The sequence below is a fragment of the Miscanthus floridulus genome, chromosome 11, assembly GCF_019320115.1.
Source record: "Miscanthus floridulus cultivar M001 chromosome 11, ASM1932011v1, whole genome shotgun sequence".
NCBI lineage: Eukaryota > Viridiplantae > Streptophyta > Magnoliopsida > Poales > Poaceae > Miscanthus > Miscanthus floridulus.
In genome coordinates, this window is record NC_089590.1 from 100176081 (window position 1) to 100194504 (window position 18424).

At 49.2% G+C, this 18424-nt stretch overlaps 1 long non-coding RNA gene and 1 pseudogene across 1 annotated transcript; one reads left to right on the plus strand and one right to left on the minus strand.

Annotated features, from left to right (window-relative positions):
- Positions 1-2575: 2575 nt before the first annotated feature.
- Positions 2576-4150, minus strand: LOC136494756 (uncharacterized). The gene is made up of 3 exons (XR_010768693.1): positions 4011-4150; positions 3293-3375; positions 2576-3084 (listed from the first exon to the last, which is right to left on the minus strand). It is a non-coding gene; the product is annotated as an uncharacterized lncRNA (long non-coding RNA).
- LOC136494755 (protein ASPARTIC PROTEASE IN GUARD CELL 2-like) lies at positions 4116-15616 on the plus strand (annotated as a pseudogene).
- Positions 15617-18424: the final 2808 nt, after the last annotated feature.

The window sequence follows — 18424 nt, forward strand, 5'->3', positions numbered from 1 at the left end:
GCCAAGTTGCTGTGTAGGCCAATCTGTTGCAAGACATTATCACAGTTGTTGTTGTTGTTGTTGTTGATGATGATGATGATGATGATGATGAAGAAGAAGAAGAAGAAGGGCCCGGCACTGTGAAAGGTTTGCTAGGAGTTAACGTTAGCTTCGCTTCTGGATGTTGAGCCTTTTGTCTTGTCTAGTTGGTTGCTCCCTGTGATGTGCGTTGTCAGGCGCCGAAGATAGACTCCTTTTGCTCATCTTGTCTAAATGTCTTTGTATCTGTGCTGCCTTAGCACTCTTAAACTCTGCTGTATTTCCGTTCTGATGCAATGGAAACGAGAAATCCCCTCGGTTCGAAAAAAGAGATATGAAAATAAAAATTCCAAATAAACTCTATTAAAAAAATTATCTCTAAGAAAATAGAGAATAGGCGCCGTATCCGTTGGGTGAGTGTATGCTAAATTTTAGCCTGTCGTTTTTTCTTTTCTTTTTTTGCCCGATCCGAACTCGTCTTTGATCAGCTCTTGCCCCATGTCACCGGATTGATGCCGGCCGCCGGCCGGACTGGAGTCTGGAGGCCACTCAAGTCACTGTTCACAACGACACAACCAGAATCAGGTTGATCCTGTTCTCTACCTCTCTGTTCTTTCACGGTTTCTTTTCAGTTGTTTTTTGCTGATCTGGTATTGCCTGACTACTACTCCCCCAATAATTCCGATCCAAAAGTGTCTGGCATCGTCTGCGTGCGTCTCCCACCAGGAACATGAACACGTACGCAAACGCAAGGCCGCCGGCGCTGGTGAGTGGTGACAACTCCACTACAGCGCCATCAGTGTCGCGTTGTTGCATGCCCTCTATTATTTCAGCAGTCGCCTGTAGCATGCTGCATGCATGCCTCAGCATAGCATCGCTTGTAAGCATGCCTTCCTCCTTTTCATTTGTTTAAGCAATCCTTTCATCTCCTCCTAACCACATTTTGTCGCATTTTGTCGTAAAGCTCTGCGCTCCTAATTGTGCCGGTTCAAACGTTGTTATCACACTAATAATCTCTATTTTGGCTGTGTGTGGACGATAATGATATGAATGATCTCACACATTAGTTGTTATTAGTATCACAATACCACCCGCTACGGCCCTGTTCGCTTGTCTTATGAGCCGTACTATTTCAGTATGTTTTTTTTTCTCACAACAAATCAGCGAACAGTACTTTCAGTCATGACTTTTCAGCAAAGCGAACAGGACCTACGTCCCCAAATAAAATCAGCTTTTACTGTTGTCTTAAGTAAAACTTGTGTAAGTTTGACTGAGTTTATAAAAAAATAACAGAAATATTTATGACACAAAATTATTATTATATTAGATACACTATGAAATATATTTTTCATAGTGTACTTATTTGGTGTCATAGATATATTGATATTCTTTCCTATAAAGTTTATTAATAAACTTATAAAAGTTTAACTTAAGACAACTCCATAAGTTGTTTTTTATTAGACGGAGGGAGTAATAATAAGCAGCCAAAGTAGTAGCAGCTTGTTTTGTACGCTAATTATAGAAAAACAAGACATGCATTTATGATTAACCACTGAATATATAACTGGTTCCTACTACTACACTACAAAAAAAAAGAATGTCAGGTTTGTAGTTTCATACTAGTCCATCCCTGCCTTCAAGTCCAAAAACATGGTGATCTCATTAGAGACTACAGAAACAGTAAACTGTCATTTTCTTCCGTACAGGTTAGCAATATGAGTTACTACTTTCTGGTAGTATATGTAGGCTACCTTTTCGTGGCCGGGCATGCACGCATGCAGGTGATTGCAAACATTACTAAAGTATTGCAGCACTAGTGACAAGAGAGAGCAAATCATACGCTAATCTTTCAGGAGTGAACTGCCAACCTAGAGTTCAACACTTACTAACTCGAACTATAGCTACCCTTTCTTTTATCTTTTTTTTTCTTTTGTGTGTGTGTGTGGTTCAGTGGCCGGTGGTGACTGGTGAGCACGCCATTTTGAATTGGCCGCAAAAGGGTTAGATGGAAAGGATTTTAAAGCACGAAAGGACAGCCGACTCAGATGTCATGTTTCACCCAATGACATGTGTTTGCACTGCGGCGTGGCCGGTCCGGCGGTTCCTCTCCGCCCCCCTGCAAGTTGAGGCTGCATTAGCATGCCCATTTATCTAACCAAAAGAAGCTTGGCTTTCTAACTCACCCCACTCAGTGTCAAATAATAATTAGTCTGTAAAAGATTACAATGATGATTGTAACTTTCTTCATGTAATCAAGATGATCTCTGCACTGCATGCGTTTTGTTTCTAGATGATAGATAGATAGATAGATAGATAGATAGATAGATAGATAGATAGATAGATCTATTAGTACTACTTGAAAATTTTTGCATGCATATATAGGGACATCATTATGCTGTAATAACGGCATTAGATTATGTGGAGTAGTGTGCATATAGCATGGAAGTGTTAACTTAATTAGGCTATATACTTGAGGCTATGTTTATGTTATTTTTCTGGTGAGCTCATGTTGTTCACAAGCAAGTGCCTTGTGTGGGCTGGGTAATATTCCTTTTTCACCAAATATACATCTTCTACTATATGGTGAAACCGTGAAAGCTAGCACAGTTCCTACTTGAGCTGAGGTTCCAAATTATACAAAGAAAGAAGTTATGTGTTGATCTCTATGCATGCTGGTCAAGTTGGAGTTTCATCAGCATCGATCAAGAACCCGAGTCTTTACACGTAGAGAGAGAGAGAGAGAGAGAGAGAGATGTGCAGTGATCACTGATCAACATGACCAAACTGATCGTGCAAGGATTGGAGCTTTATTTATGTGGTCCCTGCATACCTTTGGTAACAAGGCCAGCAATACATTTGATAGCTACTGCACATCAAAAACATATGGCCGGCATGGTACGATCCTCGTCACCACAGGTACAGATTGGCAAGATCTTGTAGATTCCTTAACATACTGAAATACTTCTTTGGAGTCTAGGTTCAATTCACTGTACCGGAGTGTTGCTGGCAGATATATACGTAGATACTTGTGTGTTAACAGTACTAAATATGCCTTGCATACTTGTTCTACAAAAAGTGGAAATATAATTAGCAAAAAGCTCTTAAACATCCCTGATCGTCATTATTTGTTCAGTACTGCTCAATAATTATATATCTAATTAACTGGCTCTGAGAAAATTAAAGAAGTAGCATGAAAGATAGTAAAGGACAAGATCGAATCTATTAGCAAAAGGTATTTTTATTCAAGGAAAAGCTAAGGAGGGAAAGTGAGCACCTTAAAGGACTCAAAATGCCAAAAACTGACAAATCTGAATCATGTTGCCTTGCTATCCAACTGACTCTGATCCAACTTCACTTCTGCAAGCACGCACATGCATGTTAACAAATAGTATTTTGGCTTTAGTCGTGAATTATGCATGACTACTGATCAACAAAACATGTTCTTAAGATATTATATTTAAAGGGAAAACTGAAAAAAGCTTTCCCACTTCAAAATCAAAGTTTAAACGAAAGATTTTGGAAACCAACTCATAGTATGTCACTTGGACTTGGATATTACATTTATAAGGCATTTTTATATTTATATCTGAATTTGATGATATATAAAGAACACGGTAGGGGCTCTAGATGGGCGAAACATGCTTAGTGCATGTATGGTAAGGTGGTTTTTGCAACAAAAACTTAGTATGGGGTGGAGGTGGACCTTACTCTACAATAAAACAGCTTATGTGGTGAAATCTTTCAAACTATATAAAGTCTGATATGGTGTGATTATATTTTTGCAATTTTAAATCAGTAAGTATGTCGTGAGAAGAAGAAAGGTAAGTGGGCAAGCATGCATGTAGGAAGTAGGAACACGCCTATGCTGCTGCACTTCTTGTGCACCAACCACACCATTTGCTTCTGCCACTACTGCAGGTACACTGCAGCTGCACTAGAGAGCAGGTGCAAGTGCAATAACAACTTGTGGTCTGTGGACAAGAGTAAGCTACCTGAGTGTGACACGCATGGCATGAGCAGGCACAGATAAATCCACCCCCTCACTCATCCAACCTCACTTCGCAGTGGAAGCGCGAAGCAGCTAGAGAAAAAGAGCCATGCACGCCGCCGCGGCCACCAAGCTTCTCCTCGTGTTCGTCTTCACATCCATGGTGATCATCTCCCATGCATCATCCATTCATCCCTATGCTTCCACTACATCAACTATCACAACCTCACCACCAAGACGAGCACCACCTCATCGTCCCCGTCGTCGTCGTCCTCTGCCCACGGCAGCCACGACCGCCGCCCTTCGTTCGCCTTAGTGCGCCGCGACGCAGTCACCGGCGCAACGTACCCCTCGCGCCGCCACGCGGTGCTCGATCTCGTGGCCCGCGACAATGTGCGCGCCGAGTACCTCGCGAGCCGCTTGTCCCCGAAGTACCAGCCGACGGACTTCTTTGGCTCGGAGTCGAAGGTGGTGTCGGGGCTCGACGAGGGCAGCGGCGAGTACTGTCAGAAACCGAACGGCGATGTACGCCGGCGGCCGGTGGTGATTGCGAACTGGAACGCAAGAACACTTGAACACAAAGGATTTTGTGCTGCCTGAAAAGCGCAACGTTTTCTGTTGATTGGTTTGCTATTTATTGGAATACAAATGCAGGTGAGATGCAGCCACGGCGCCCACGATTGCGTGGAGTGCGCACGTCCATCCCCATGCGCCGCAACAGCCGGCCATGGCTTGCATGCTCGAGTTCATGGGAGCTATTCTCGGCCATGACTCCTACTTGCACGGCCACCACAGGTTGGCGCTCGTGCATGCTGAAACAAACTGAAACAAACATGCTAAAACGATAAAGACACTAGGCTTATCTAACAAATCTCCTCCTAAGCCTTGTGTTGACGCTGCACACTTCGGACTCCAATGCGAGAACGTAATTCACAGAACCGCTCCCGCGCCAGAGCCTTGGTTGCGATGTCCGCCAGCTGCTCCTCTGTCCCGATGGAGTCGATCTTCACCCTGCCATCCTCGACGCACTCCCGAATGAAGTGATACCTGACATCAATATGTTTATTGCGATCGTGGAAGACAGGGTTGTGACTGAGGGCAATGGCGGATTGGTTGTCGATCTTCAGATTGGCGGCGTTGGTTGTCTTGCCCCTGAGCTCTGCAATCAGCCGCGCCAACCAAATTCCCTGGCAAGCAGCAGTAGTACCGGCCATGTATTCAGCTTCACATGAAGAGAGGGCCACTACCTTCTGCTTTTGACTTTGCCAGGTGATCAGGTTGTTGCCGAGGAAGTAGAGGATGCCGGAGGTGCTCCTTCGGCTGTCAATGTCTCCGGCATGGTCACTGTCGCTGAACCCCACGAGCTGAGCCTCCTCCTTCTTCCTTGTGTAGTGACAGCCATAGTACAGCGTGCCACTGATGTACCGCAGCACCCTCTTCACTGCTGCAAGGTGCTCGGTGGTCGGCTTTTGCATAAACTGACTCAGGTAGCCCACCGAGAACGCCAAGTCTGGCCTTGTGTTCACCAAATAGCGGAGCGAGCCGACGATGCTTCTGAATGCTGTGGGATCGACGGCAGGTGCGGTGCTCTCCTTGCTCAGCTTGAGGCGTGGCTCCATGGGAATCCAGCTGGGGTTGCACCTAGCCAGACCGGCGTTCTGCAAGATCTTCGCCGCGTACGCGCTCTGGCCCAGGGTGATACCATCTGCTGACTGGTTCACCTCCAGACCGAGGTAGTAGTGGAGAAGCCCCAGATCACTCATCTGAAATGTGGCCTTCATCTGTGACTTGAACTTGTCGATGTCACTTGCATTGCCACCGGTGATCACGAGGTCGTCAACATACACGCCCACAACGAGACGGTGTACGCCGTCGCCTCGCAGGTACACAGCGTGCTCGGAGTCACTACGCTGGAACCCGAGTCCAAGCAGCGAGCTGTCAAGCTTCGCGTACCAGGCTCGAGGTGCTTGACGAAGCCCGTACAGCGCCTTGATGAGGTGCAGCACCTTGCCTTCATGCCCCTTGAGGACGAACCCGGGCGGCTGCTCGACGTACACTTCCTCCCGCAACTCACCATTCAAGAACGCAGACTTGACGGAAAGTGGTGGCCAAGTACCTGCGCGTCGTCCGTCCACGGTATAAGCAGTTGGTCATTTCAATTGAGACTCTCCTTGACATCTCACAGCTCTCCATCGAGGAAGTCACCGGGAGACTCAAAGCGGCCGACGACGTCGAGCCGTCCCCGCCTCAGAACGCGAGCGGCAAACTACTCCTTACAGAGGAGCAGTGGGTCGAGAGGTACAAGAAGAAGGGCCAGGAGTCCTCTCGTGGCGGCTCCAGCTCCGGCGGTCGCGGGCGAGGCCGGGGCAAAGGACAGGGACGTGGCTCCGGCGAGTCTCGCCCACCGCCAGACTCACCCTGTCCACGCTGTGGCAAAAAGGGCCACTGGGCCAGCGATTGTCGCAGCAAGAAGAAGGAGGAGCCGGCCCATCAGGCCCACTTGGCCCAAGAAGAGGAGCAGGAGCAAACCCTAATGCTGGCCATCGGCTCGGCCCAGGAGGAGACTCCTTTCCTCGCACCACCAACGCCGTCGCCCCCACACCCGGCGGCGCACACCGCTCCACCGCCGCCGACTGCTGAGCTCCACCTCGTCGAGCGGAAAGTCGTCCCCAATCTCAACGAAGAGGTGGACCGGGGTCTGAATCAATGGATCCTGGACACCGGGGCGTCAAATCACATGACGGGATCGCGCGCTGCCTTCTCCGACCTCGACACCGCCGTCACAGGCTCGGTGCGATTCGGCGACGGCTCCGTGGTGCGGATCGAGGGGAGAGGGACCATCCTGTTCTCCCTCAAGAATGGGGAACACCGCTCCTTCACCGGCGTCTACTTCCTGCCGCAGCTCACCGCCAACATCATCTCCGTCGGGCAGCTGGATGAGGGCGGATTCCAGGTGCTCGTGGAGCACGGCATCATGCGCATCCGCGACGAGGAGCGGCGTCTGCTCGCCAAAGTTCCCCGGGGAGCCGGAAGACTGTACGTGCTCGACGTCACGCTGGCGCGTCCGGTCTGCCTCGCGGCGCGCACCAACGACGAGGCGTGGCGATGGCACTCCCGCTTCGGGCATCTCCACTTCACCGCGCTCCGCAAGATGGCGAGGGAGGAGCTTGTCCGCGGTCTTCCCCAACTCACTCAGGTGGATCAAGTGTGCGAGGCCTGCCTCGCCGGCAAGCATCGTTGCGCCCCGTTCCCGCAACAGGCCGAGCGGCACTCCACCGAGCCGCTCCAGCTGCTCCACGGCGACATCTGCGGGCCAATCACGCCGGCCACACCAAGCGACAATCGCTACTTCCTCCTCCTCGTCGACGACTACTCCCGCTACATGTGGGTGTGTCTCCTTCCCACCAAGGACGCAGCAGCAGAAGCCATCAAGCGCGTCCAGGCGGCGGCGGAGAGGAAGACCGGCAAGAAGCTCCTGGCGCTCCGGACGGATCGGGGTGGCGAGTTCGCCGCCACCGACTTCACCGAGTACTGCGCTCACCTCGGAGTCCGGCGCGAGCTCACGGCGCCGTACACACCGCAGCAAAACGGCGTCGTCGAGCGTCGTAACCAATCCGTCGTTGGCACCGCCCGGAGTATGCTCAAGGCGAAAGGACTGCCCGGAGTGTTCTGGGGGGAGGCGGTCTCCACAGCCGTGTACCTGCTCAACCGTTCCTCCTCCAAGAGCATCCAAGGGAAGACGCCGTACCAGCTCTGGACCGGCAGCGCCCCCAATGTGTCGCACCTCCGCACCTTCGGTTGTGTCGCCCATGTCAAGGTGAACACACCTAACCTTCGCAAACTTGATGATCGCAGCCGCAAGATGGTGTTCGTGGGCTATGAGCCTGGATCAAAGGCTTATAGAGTCTATGATCCGACGACCCGGTGTGTGCACATAAGCCGGGACGTTGTGTTTGATGAAGCAACCCAGTGGACATGGTCTGCTGAGCACGACGGCGAGCCAGGAGACTTCACCGTGGAGGCACCAGCGGAGGTGGACGTCATCAGCACCATCTCAAGTACCGCGCCACTCGCTGCTTCCTCAACACCAACGCGATCTGCCTCACCAACAACGCCCACAACTCCACCGCCGGACCAGTACACGGCGGGAACACCAGCGCAGGACTCGGGCGCCACGACGTCGAGCTCGGACCCCTCACACGGGGTCGAATTTGCTTCTCCACCAGGATCCTCCGTCAGCGAGCTCCTCGACAACGACCACGACGACGACGCCCCGCTCCGGTTTCGCCGAGTGGACAACGTGATCGGTCCCGCACTGACACCTGGACTCGCCGCACGGGACCTGGAGGAGCATCTCCTGCTCGCCTGCGACACCGAGCCCACCAGTCTCGACGAGGCGCTGAAGCACGAGTGCTGGCGCCACGCCATGCTCGACGAGATGACGACGATCGAGGCAAATGGTACATGGGAACTCGTCGACCCACCGCCGAGAACTCGACCCATTGGCCTCAAGTGGGTATACAAGGCGAAGAAGGACGCAGCCGGGCTCATCTCCAAGTACAAGGCCCGGCTGGTCGCGAAGGGCTACGTGCAACGCCAAGGCATCGACTTCGACGAAGTCTTCGCACCCGTGGCGCGGCTGGAATCCGTGCGCCTTCTCCTTGCACATGCTGCGAACGAGGGCTGGGCTGTCCACCACATGGACGTCAAGTCTGCGTTCTTGAATGGCGAGTTGCGGGAGGAAGGCGAAGTCCAACGTCGCCCAACGTCGCCAAGCGCTGGACGATGCCGGTCAGGCGCAAGGCGAAGTCCTCGATCGGCTCCCTGTCGCGGAGGGCGATGGACTCGTACTCGGCGCGGAGGTTCTGAGCGGTTGCCTTCCGCACCCGTTCATCGCCGATGCGAAGGGTCTTGATGGCCTCCCAGGCCTCCTTGGCGGAGTTCTTGGCCAGCAGAATGGGGATGAGTTCCCCTGGAACGCCGCTGCAGATCACGTCCAGCGCGGCGCGGTCGTCGTCGTAGTCGACGTCGTCGTACTCCACGGCGTCCCAGAGATGACGAGCCTGCATCTTCAGTTGCATGCGCAGCGACCATTCGTGGTAGTTGTTCTTGGTCAGCTGCGGCCAGTTGCTGCCGCCGCCGCCTTCCCAGACGATGCGCTCGACGATGACCTCGCGACGGGTGCGTGAGCGGCGTGGTACCCGGGAGCGACGCGGTGAGCGCCGCGGCGAGCGGTGCGGCGAACGGCGTGGTGGAGAGCGGCTTGGTGACGGCGTGCGCTTCGGCGTCTCGGTGCCGGAGCCGCTGGCGCCGTCCTTCTTCTTCCCGGCGGGTGAGCGGCCACGAGGCTTGGGTGGTGACGCCATGGCGGCCGCGTGTTCCTTTGTCCTAGCTCTGATACCACTTGTCAGAAACCGAACGGCGATGTACGCCGGCGGCCGGTGGTGATTGCGAACTGGAACGCAAGAACACTTGAACACAAAGGATTTTGTGCTGCCTGAAAAGCGCAACATTTTCTGTTGATTGGTTTGCTATTTATTGGAATACAAATGCAGGTGAGATGCAGCCACGGCGCCCACGATTGCGTGGAGTGCGCACGTCCATCCCCATGCGCCGCAACAGCCGGCCATGGCTTTCATGCTCGAGTTCATGGGAGCTATTCTCGGCCATGACTCCTACTTGCACGGCCACCACATGTTGGCGCTCGTGCATGCTGAAACAAACTGAAACAAACATGCTAAAACGATAAAGACACTAGGCTTATCTAACAAGTACTTCGTCCGCGTCGGGATCGGCTCGCCGCCCACGGAGCAGTACCTCGTGGTGGACTCCGGCAACGACATCATCTGGGTGCAGTGCAAGCCGTGCCTGGAGTGCTACGCGCAGGCGGACCCGCTCTTCGACCCCGCCACGTCGGAGACCTTCTCCGGCGTGTCGTGCGGGTCGGCCATCTGCCGGACGCTGCGCACCTACGGGTGCGGCGACTCGGGCGGCTGCGAGTACGAGGTGTCCTACAGGGACGAGTCCTACACCAAGGGCGCGCTCGCGCTGGAGACGCTCACGCTGGGCGGCACGGCGGTGGAGGGCGTCGCCATCGGCTGCGGCCACCGCAACCGCGGCCTCTTCGTCGGGGCTGCTGGGCCTCGGCTGGGGCCCCATTTCGCTCGTCGGGCAGCTCGGCGGCGCATTCAGCTACTGCCTCGCGAGCCACGGCGGCTCCGGCGCCGACGACGATGCAGGGCCGCTGGTGCTCGGGCGGAGCGAGGCGGTGCGGGAGGGCGCCGTGTGGATGCCGCTCGTGCGCAACCCGCAGGCGCCGAGCTTCTACTACGAGAGGCTGCCGCTGCAGGACGGCCTGTTCCAGCTGACCGAGGACGGCGTCGGCGGAGTGGTGATGGACACGGGCACGGCCGTGACGCGGCTGCCGTAGGAGGCGTACGCGGCGCCGCGGGACGCGTTCGTGGGCGCGCTCCCGCGCGCGCTGAAAGAATAGGAGGAACTAGATTGCCCTCTCGGGCTCTAGGCTGCATGTTGATATAGTCTAGGAAACGCCCCTGGTGTGGCTTGTACAATAGGTAAGTTACAATACTTGCTATACAAGAAGATCTGTCTATCTATATTTAGTGTACAACCAAGATACATATCTATATATGCCTATTACAATGCACGGATGCATGGCCCTCTAACAAACATATTTTAACACTCCCCCTCAATCTTAACCTTCTTCAAGGTTTAGATTGTTTCTGAACTTAATCAACTTTGGCAAACTCACCGATTTTGTGAATCCATCGGCAATCTGATCTCCTGAGTTTATGAACCTGACATCAAGCAAGCCTTGAGCAACTCTTTCTCTCACAAAGTGAAAATCAATCTCTATGTGTTTAGTTCTAGCATGGAACACTGGATTGGCTGATAAATATGTTGCTCCAATATTATCACACCAAAGTCTCCCTGCTCGAGGATGTGGTATTCTCAATTCACATAGCAATTTCTGAACCCACATTACCTCGGCTGTTGCATCAGCTAACGCTTTATATTCAGCCTCTGTGCTAGATCTTGACACCGTGGCCTGCTTCTTTGCATTCCAAGAGATCAGATTCGAGCCAAGGAATACTACAAAACCTCCTGTAGAGCGTCGATCATCAACGTCTCCTGCCCAATCTGCGTCTGTAAAGGCACTTACAAGCATAGACTTAGACTTTCTCAATTTCAGTCCAAGCCGAGGTGTACCATGTACATACCTTAAAATTCTTTTAACTGCGCTCCAGTGAGCACTGGTTGGTGCATGCAAGAATTGACATGCCTTGTTCACTGCAAATGAGATGTCAGGACGTGTCAATGTTAAATACTGCAAGGCTCCAACCACACTTCTGTAATTTGTTGCATCATTAGGTCCCAACAAGGTTCCTTCAGTTGCACTGAGCTTCTTAGTTGTTGACAAAGGAGTCCCTACAGGTTTACTGAGACTCATTCCTGCTCTTTTTACTACATCAGCAGCATATCTTTCTTGTGTCATGATCAAACCATCTGTAGATCTTTTTACCTCTATACCGAGAAAGTAATGTAAGTTTCCCAAATCCTTCAATGCAAATTCCTTCTCCAAGTCCTTCAGCAATGCTTGTGTGGCTTCCTGTGAAGAGCTTGCAACTATTATATCATCAACATAAACAAGAACAAATATAGTATGACCACCTTTGTTATAGTAAAAAAGTGAAGTATCTGCCTTCGAAGGGATAAAGCCAAGAGACTGCAGTTTCTTGCATAATCTGTCATACCAGGCTCTTGGCGCCTGTTTCAATCCATAGAGAGCCTTATCGAGTTTGCACACAAGATTCGGCCTTGTCTTGTTCTCATACCCTGGTGGCTGATACATATATACTTCCTCCTGCAAGATGCCATGCAAAAAAGCATTCTGAACATCGAGTTGTCGTAGTGACCAACCCCTGGATACAGCAATAGACAACACAAGTCTGATAGTAGCTGCTTTCACCACCGGACTGAATGTATCCTCATAGTCCAGCCCATATCTTTGTTTATACCCTTTCGCCACGAGTCTTGCTTTATACCTATCAATAGATCCATCAGCCTTCTTCTTGATTTTGTATACCCATTTGCAACCGATGATATTTTTCCCTTTTGGTGCTTGCACAAGATGCCAAGTTTTATTTTGAAGAAGTGCATTATACTCGGCATTCATAGCATCTGCCCATTTTGGATCTTGAAGTGCTGCTGAAATAGTTGAAGGTTCTTCTACAGAAGAAGCACAAAACATTCCCCATCGCACAGTTCCATCTGTAAATATCCTTGGCTAATGTATACCATGCATAGACCGAGTGACAGGCCGAAGAGGTGCAGGATCAGCCGCTGAATGGGTAGCCGCAGATGACCCAGGGCCGAGATCTCCCTGTGTCGCGGCAGACGCTGTCTCCCCCTGGGCTGGATCAAGCTGTGGCTGCTGCTGTGGTGCCGCAGTAGTAGGCGTAGACGGTCCTGACGAGGCAGCAGCATCCGGCAACGTGGGCACAACAGCGCCCGAGGATGATCCTGTCGCCCCTGTCCCGCTCACTGCAGTTGTACGGTGGGCAGGGGAAGCATCTCCGACATCCGTGCTACTCCCGTCGGGGGGGCACACATGATATTGACGCCCACCATGACATCCCGATCCATTTTCTTCAGAATTTCCTGCATTTTCTCGCACAACTCGATCACCAGATGTTAGACCATTAGTATTAGCCAGACTACATGCATGTGAATCAGTAGATGCATCCTCATAAACAGTGCTAGAATTTTGAAGGTGTTCAGGCAAAAGGTTAATCTCAGCCTGGAGTCGAGCACCAGCATTGGGGTGAAGGGTGCTAAAAGGGAAGAGTTGCTCATCAAACACCACATCCCGAGAGATATAGACTCTCCCTTCGGAGGGATCAAGACACTTGAAGCCTTTATGTTGGTGACTATAACCAAGGAAAACACATCGTTTGGATCGAAACGCAAGCTTGCGTGTATTGAAAGGGCGCAGATTGGGCCACATGGCACACCCAAAAACTCTGAGCAAAGAATAATCTGGTGTTTGTTTGAGAAGACGCTCATAAGGTGTCTCATTATTAATAACTCTAGAAGGAACACGGTTGATGAGGTACACAGCCGTGGTAAAGGCTTCATCCCAAAATTTAAGAGGAATAGAAGCATGAGCAAGGAGGGTAAGCCCAACTTCAACTATATGGCGATGCTTTCGTTCTGCTGCACCGTTTTGTTGGTGAGCATGAGGGCATGAGACACGATGGGTGATGCCAATGCGGTTGAAGAATGAATTTAGTGTTTGGTACTCTCCTCCCCAATCGGTTTGGAGTGATAGGATTTTTTTATCAAATTGTCTCTCAACTAAGTTTTGGAAGTCACGAAATCGTTCAAAAACTTCAGATTTGTGTCTCAAAAGATAGATCCATGTGAACTTGCTATAATCATCAACAAAAGACACATAATAATTATGTCTACCGACTGATGTTGGGGCAGGTCCCCATACATCGGAAAAAACAAGTTCGAGAGGACTCAATGACACACTAGATGATCTAGAATAAGGAAGCTGATGCATCTTCCCTTTCTGACACGCATCACAGACACCGTGTTTATTCAAAACTTTGACAAAAGGAATTTTGTGACGACTCAAAACTTGCTGAACTACTTGACTCGACGGATGACCTAAACGATGATGCCAAATGGAAGAAGACGCCTTGGTGATGCCTAGCGCCTGCTTATTGTGATCAATCTTGAGAGGATACAACCCCCTCTCACATCTGCCTTCCAGAATTGTCTTCTTCGTGGTTCGTTCCTTGATAAAGAAATTATCAGGGTGAAATTCAAGAAAGAAATTATTGTCACGTGTAAGACGATTCACAGAACATAGATTCTTATGTGCACTAGGAACATGGAGAATATTCTTAAGATGAATAGCACTGTTTTGAGAATGCAAAGTACTAGATCCAACATGATGTATGTCCATACCTGCACCATTTGCTGCGTGAACTTGATCATGTCCATTGTATCTGTCTCGAGTTGTGAGCTTCTCCAACTCTCCAGTAACATGATCTGTTGCTCCTGTATCCATATACCAATTCGTATCTATGCCATACGAGTTGGTGTTTGCTGATGCTGCAGTCTTCTGTGGAGGACCAGAATAGTTCTGATCGAACCTCTTGAAGCACCGATGTGCTGGATGCCCTTCCTTGCTGCAGATTTGGCAAAAAATTCCTGGCTGGAAATTGGATCCGCGGCCGCCACCATTACGGGCACCTCCTCCTCGCTGGAATCCTCCACGCCCCCCACCTCCGCGGCCACCACCATTGTGGCCACGAGATGGGTTGTAGTTGTTTCCTCCACGGCCACCACGGGCCGCTATATTGATAGAGGAACTAGAGCCTCCGTTCTTCATCTCATAACGCTGTTCAAAAGCAGTAAGCTGGGTCAGACATTCGCTCACCGTGATGGGCTCCGTCCTTGTGCTGATGGCGGTCACGATGGCGTCCCAGCTGAGATCGAGTCCACTCAAGATGTAGGACACGAACTCATCATCTTCTATCTTCTTCCCTGCAGACGCCATATCGTCCGCAAGACTCTTCATCCTGGCGAAGTACTCACTGATGGTAGACGACCCCTTTGTTGCCGTCGTGAGCGCCATCCGCGTGCTAATAATTCGAGCACGCGAAGATGAGGCATACATGGCCTCAATCGCAGCCCATGCATCCTTTGCAGATTGGACTGTCGTAGGCACCTGCCCAAGAACCTCCTTGGACAAGGAGTTCAACAAAAAACTGAGAACCGTCTGGTCCTTTGCAAACCACCCTTCATAATCAGGGTTCGGTTTGGTCTCTCCCTTCTGTTCCTCCTCCTTGGTGTGCGCCAGAAACGGCGACGGCGGCGCTGCCGTTCCCTCAATAACCAATGCCATCTGAGCACCGCGAAGCGTGGATAGGGCTTGCATGCGCCATGTTGGGTAATTTCCCTTCGTGAGTTTTTCAGTGATGGGGAAGATGATGGCTGGAGCAGATGAGCCACCGGAGGATGATGCGAGTGCGTGAAAAGCCATGGGATCGATCTGCTAGGATGACGGCTCTGAATACCATGAAAGAATAGGAGGAACTAGATTGCCCTCTCGGGCTCTAGGCTGCATGTTGATATAGTCCAGGAAACGCCCCTGGTGTGGCTTGTACAATAGGTAAGTTACAATACTTGCTATACAAAAAGATCTGTCTATCTATATTTAGTGTACAGCCAATATACATATCTATATATGTCTATTACAATGCACGGATGCATGGCCCTCTAACAAACATATTTTAACACGCGCTGGGCGTGTCGCTGCTGGACACGTGCTACGACCTGAGCGGGTACACCAGCGTGCGTGTGCCCACCGTGTCCTTCTACTTCGACGGCGCCGCCACGCTGACGTTGACGGCGAGGAACCTGCTGCTGGAGGTGGACGGCGGCATATACTGCCTCGCGTTCGCGCCGTCGTCGTCGGGCCTGTCCATCTTGGGAAACATACAGCAGGGAGGGATCCAGATCACCGTCGACTCGGCCAACGGATACATTGGTTTTGGACCCGCCACCTGCTAGATCAATCTGTCTAGCTAAAAGCAAGCTTACTTTGCTTTTACTTTGCTTAGTGGCGGGCGTACACATGCATGCGTTGCGTTTTAAACGTAGGCGGTAGGCGGATGAGAATGTATTGGACAATGTATATACACAAGTACGGAAGTACCCCCTAGTAGTACGTAAATAGAGGTAACAGAGAGTGTGTCAAGAAGAAAAATGTCTTTCCTTTGTGTTAGGACTAGGGAGTGTGTCCGTGCGTTACTACGAGATAGCTAACATTTTATACTAAAAACACACGGATCGCACGATAAGATAACAATACTGTAAAAATTAAATACCAACGTTAAAATAACATTTAATCCAAAAAGCAAAGTTTATGAATTTAACACAGTCACGGAGTACGCGACATCGTAGGCTTACAAACTCTACTTTATAGACCTTTCCGTGATGCGGCTAAGATAATGTTTTATATTGGCAGGAAGAAATCTACGATATCCATTTCTTTCGTGCTCACAAACTAATGACCCTGGTGCAACAATGGGAAATACAAAAGAGCTATCCTCCTGAATGCGCGGAACCAACGCCACTACGATCGTGCTATCCCACGACCACTGGTACGGTGTTGTTTAGCACTATTGTTCATTATTATCGCTAACTTGCTTCGTTGGTTTTATTCAAGTATTTTATGTTGGTAATTATGCAGGTGCTAATTCGGTTGATCCCACATTGGCCTATGAGAAAAGTAGGAAAAGTCGACAAAACTCATGGTTTTGAGAACATACACGTGTAATAGTTATGAATGGTTACAAAACGAAATATTATGAACAAAACACTCAAAGTGTCATTTTTATAACAATAATATAACACATGTTCAATTTTCATTATGCCACCACACAAGTGTATATACAACATCTCCGTGTACAGTCTGATAAACCATTTAAAAATACCTAAGAACAACAACAAATATTGGTTCTTGACGTGGCTCTAGACATCGCAACGTACAACTGACCGAAAGAAAACACCGGTGTGGGTAGGTACACACCCACGTTCGGAATAGTTTGGCCCTGTGACTTGTTGACTGTCATGGCAAAGCTAAGCCTGATAGGAAACTGCTTCCTCTTAAACTGGAACGGGAACATCTCGTCATCAGACGGGCATAGCGGTATTTGAGGAAGGAATACCCATTTCCCAGCATGCTGCCCCACCACGATTTCAGCGTCGATTGTATTTCTTCGGAACCCCCGCACCACCAGCCTTGTATCGTTGCATAGGCTGTAGAATTGGTTCTAGATGCAAAAAATGATATTTGATTATTAACTTCAGTCATGTTTGAGTGTGATGGCATATTGTAAGTACTATGTTGATGGTTGAAATTTCAATTGAGCATTACAACTTCTACAAATATGTCTGATTTATTCCAACTTTTACATGAAGATTGCACTAAAGTATGGAGTGGCATAAAGGTCAAACAAAGAGTTCAATGTCCACGGAATATTTTGGCATGGAACACATGAGCTTGTTTCCCACAAAGAAGGCATTAGTCCCATGGAGAATTTCTCTAAATCCTGATATAACAATTTGGTTATAGTACTGTCAATGTTTTCTGTACAGGGTGAAGTTTAGTGAATGAGCTGCTCAATATAAATTAAAAGGATTAGTCCTCTCATCATTTTGTCGGGCTAGCTTGGATGTACATGTAGATGAATTAAAAAAATTAAACGTTTCAGTAGGTGTTTGAAAACATAGTAGAGTAAAGGGATATCATTTACTGTTATGTCTTGTGTGGGCGATGGGCGTTGACATGTTGACCTGTCGGGCTACCATCCCTGTGCAAATTTAGGCATTACTACTGTTTGCAGCATTTGCAGAAGAATTTAGGTGAATTTAGGTGGACATCAGCATAAGGGAACTATGTTCGTACCAAGCATGTCCAGACTAAAGGGACATATAACAATTACATATATTGTTTTTATTAATTACACAATAAAATGGTGCCTGACAGCGGAAAGGAATCCATGCTTTTATTAGGTATAAGCATTGGTAAGCTGGCATCGTAGAACCAAATTTTAAACTACATGTGTTTTGTTGTTTTGATCCACATGAGAAGGCTCTGATAAATCGTATTCAAGCGAGGTGGTCAGCATGGATACCTGGCTTGTACCATGGAGCCTAGCTGGGTTCGTATAGAGTTTGAGGGTCAGGAAACTACGGTACATTTAAGAAACACAAATTAGATGATTGACATGGCATAGAGAAATACAAATCGCACAGCCAAATCCTAATTAAGTAACACCAACATACCTTTCTTTTTAGGATTAACAACAGGATACCCTTTTTTAGGATTAGCACCAGGACACCTTCAGCAAGTTATAGGCAGCCAATCTGAAATATATTGTTAGTAAGAAGAGCCTGCTGAATTTAGTGTATGCATGGCATTGAAATTTGGAAACCATATGTAATATCCTATTTAAGTAACACTAGCATATCTTCTTTTTTTAGATTTACAACAGCATATCCTTTTTTAATTAGCACCAGCACACTTTTAGAAAGTTATAGGCAGCCAATCTGAAATGTATTGTTGATATGAAGGGGTTGTTGAAATGTATATGTAACAATAGTGTCATAATTAGATGTAGAAAGGGAAAATCCATGAATCGGTAGGATTTATATTAGAATCTACTCTGCATCGTACTAAAATCCGTACAAATCATATAAAAAATTGAAGCAAATAATCTAAAAAACATCATATTCATATGAGAGCCCTAGAAGTTGCGGGGATAGAATCTAATTTGCATCATTCTGAATCCCGCTTACTGGTATTAAGCAAGT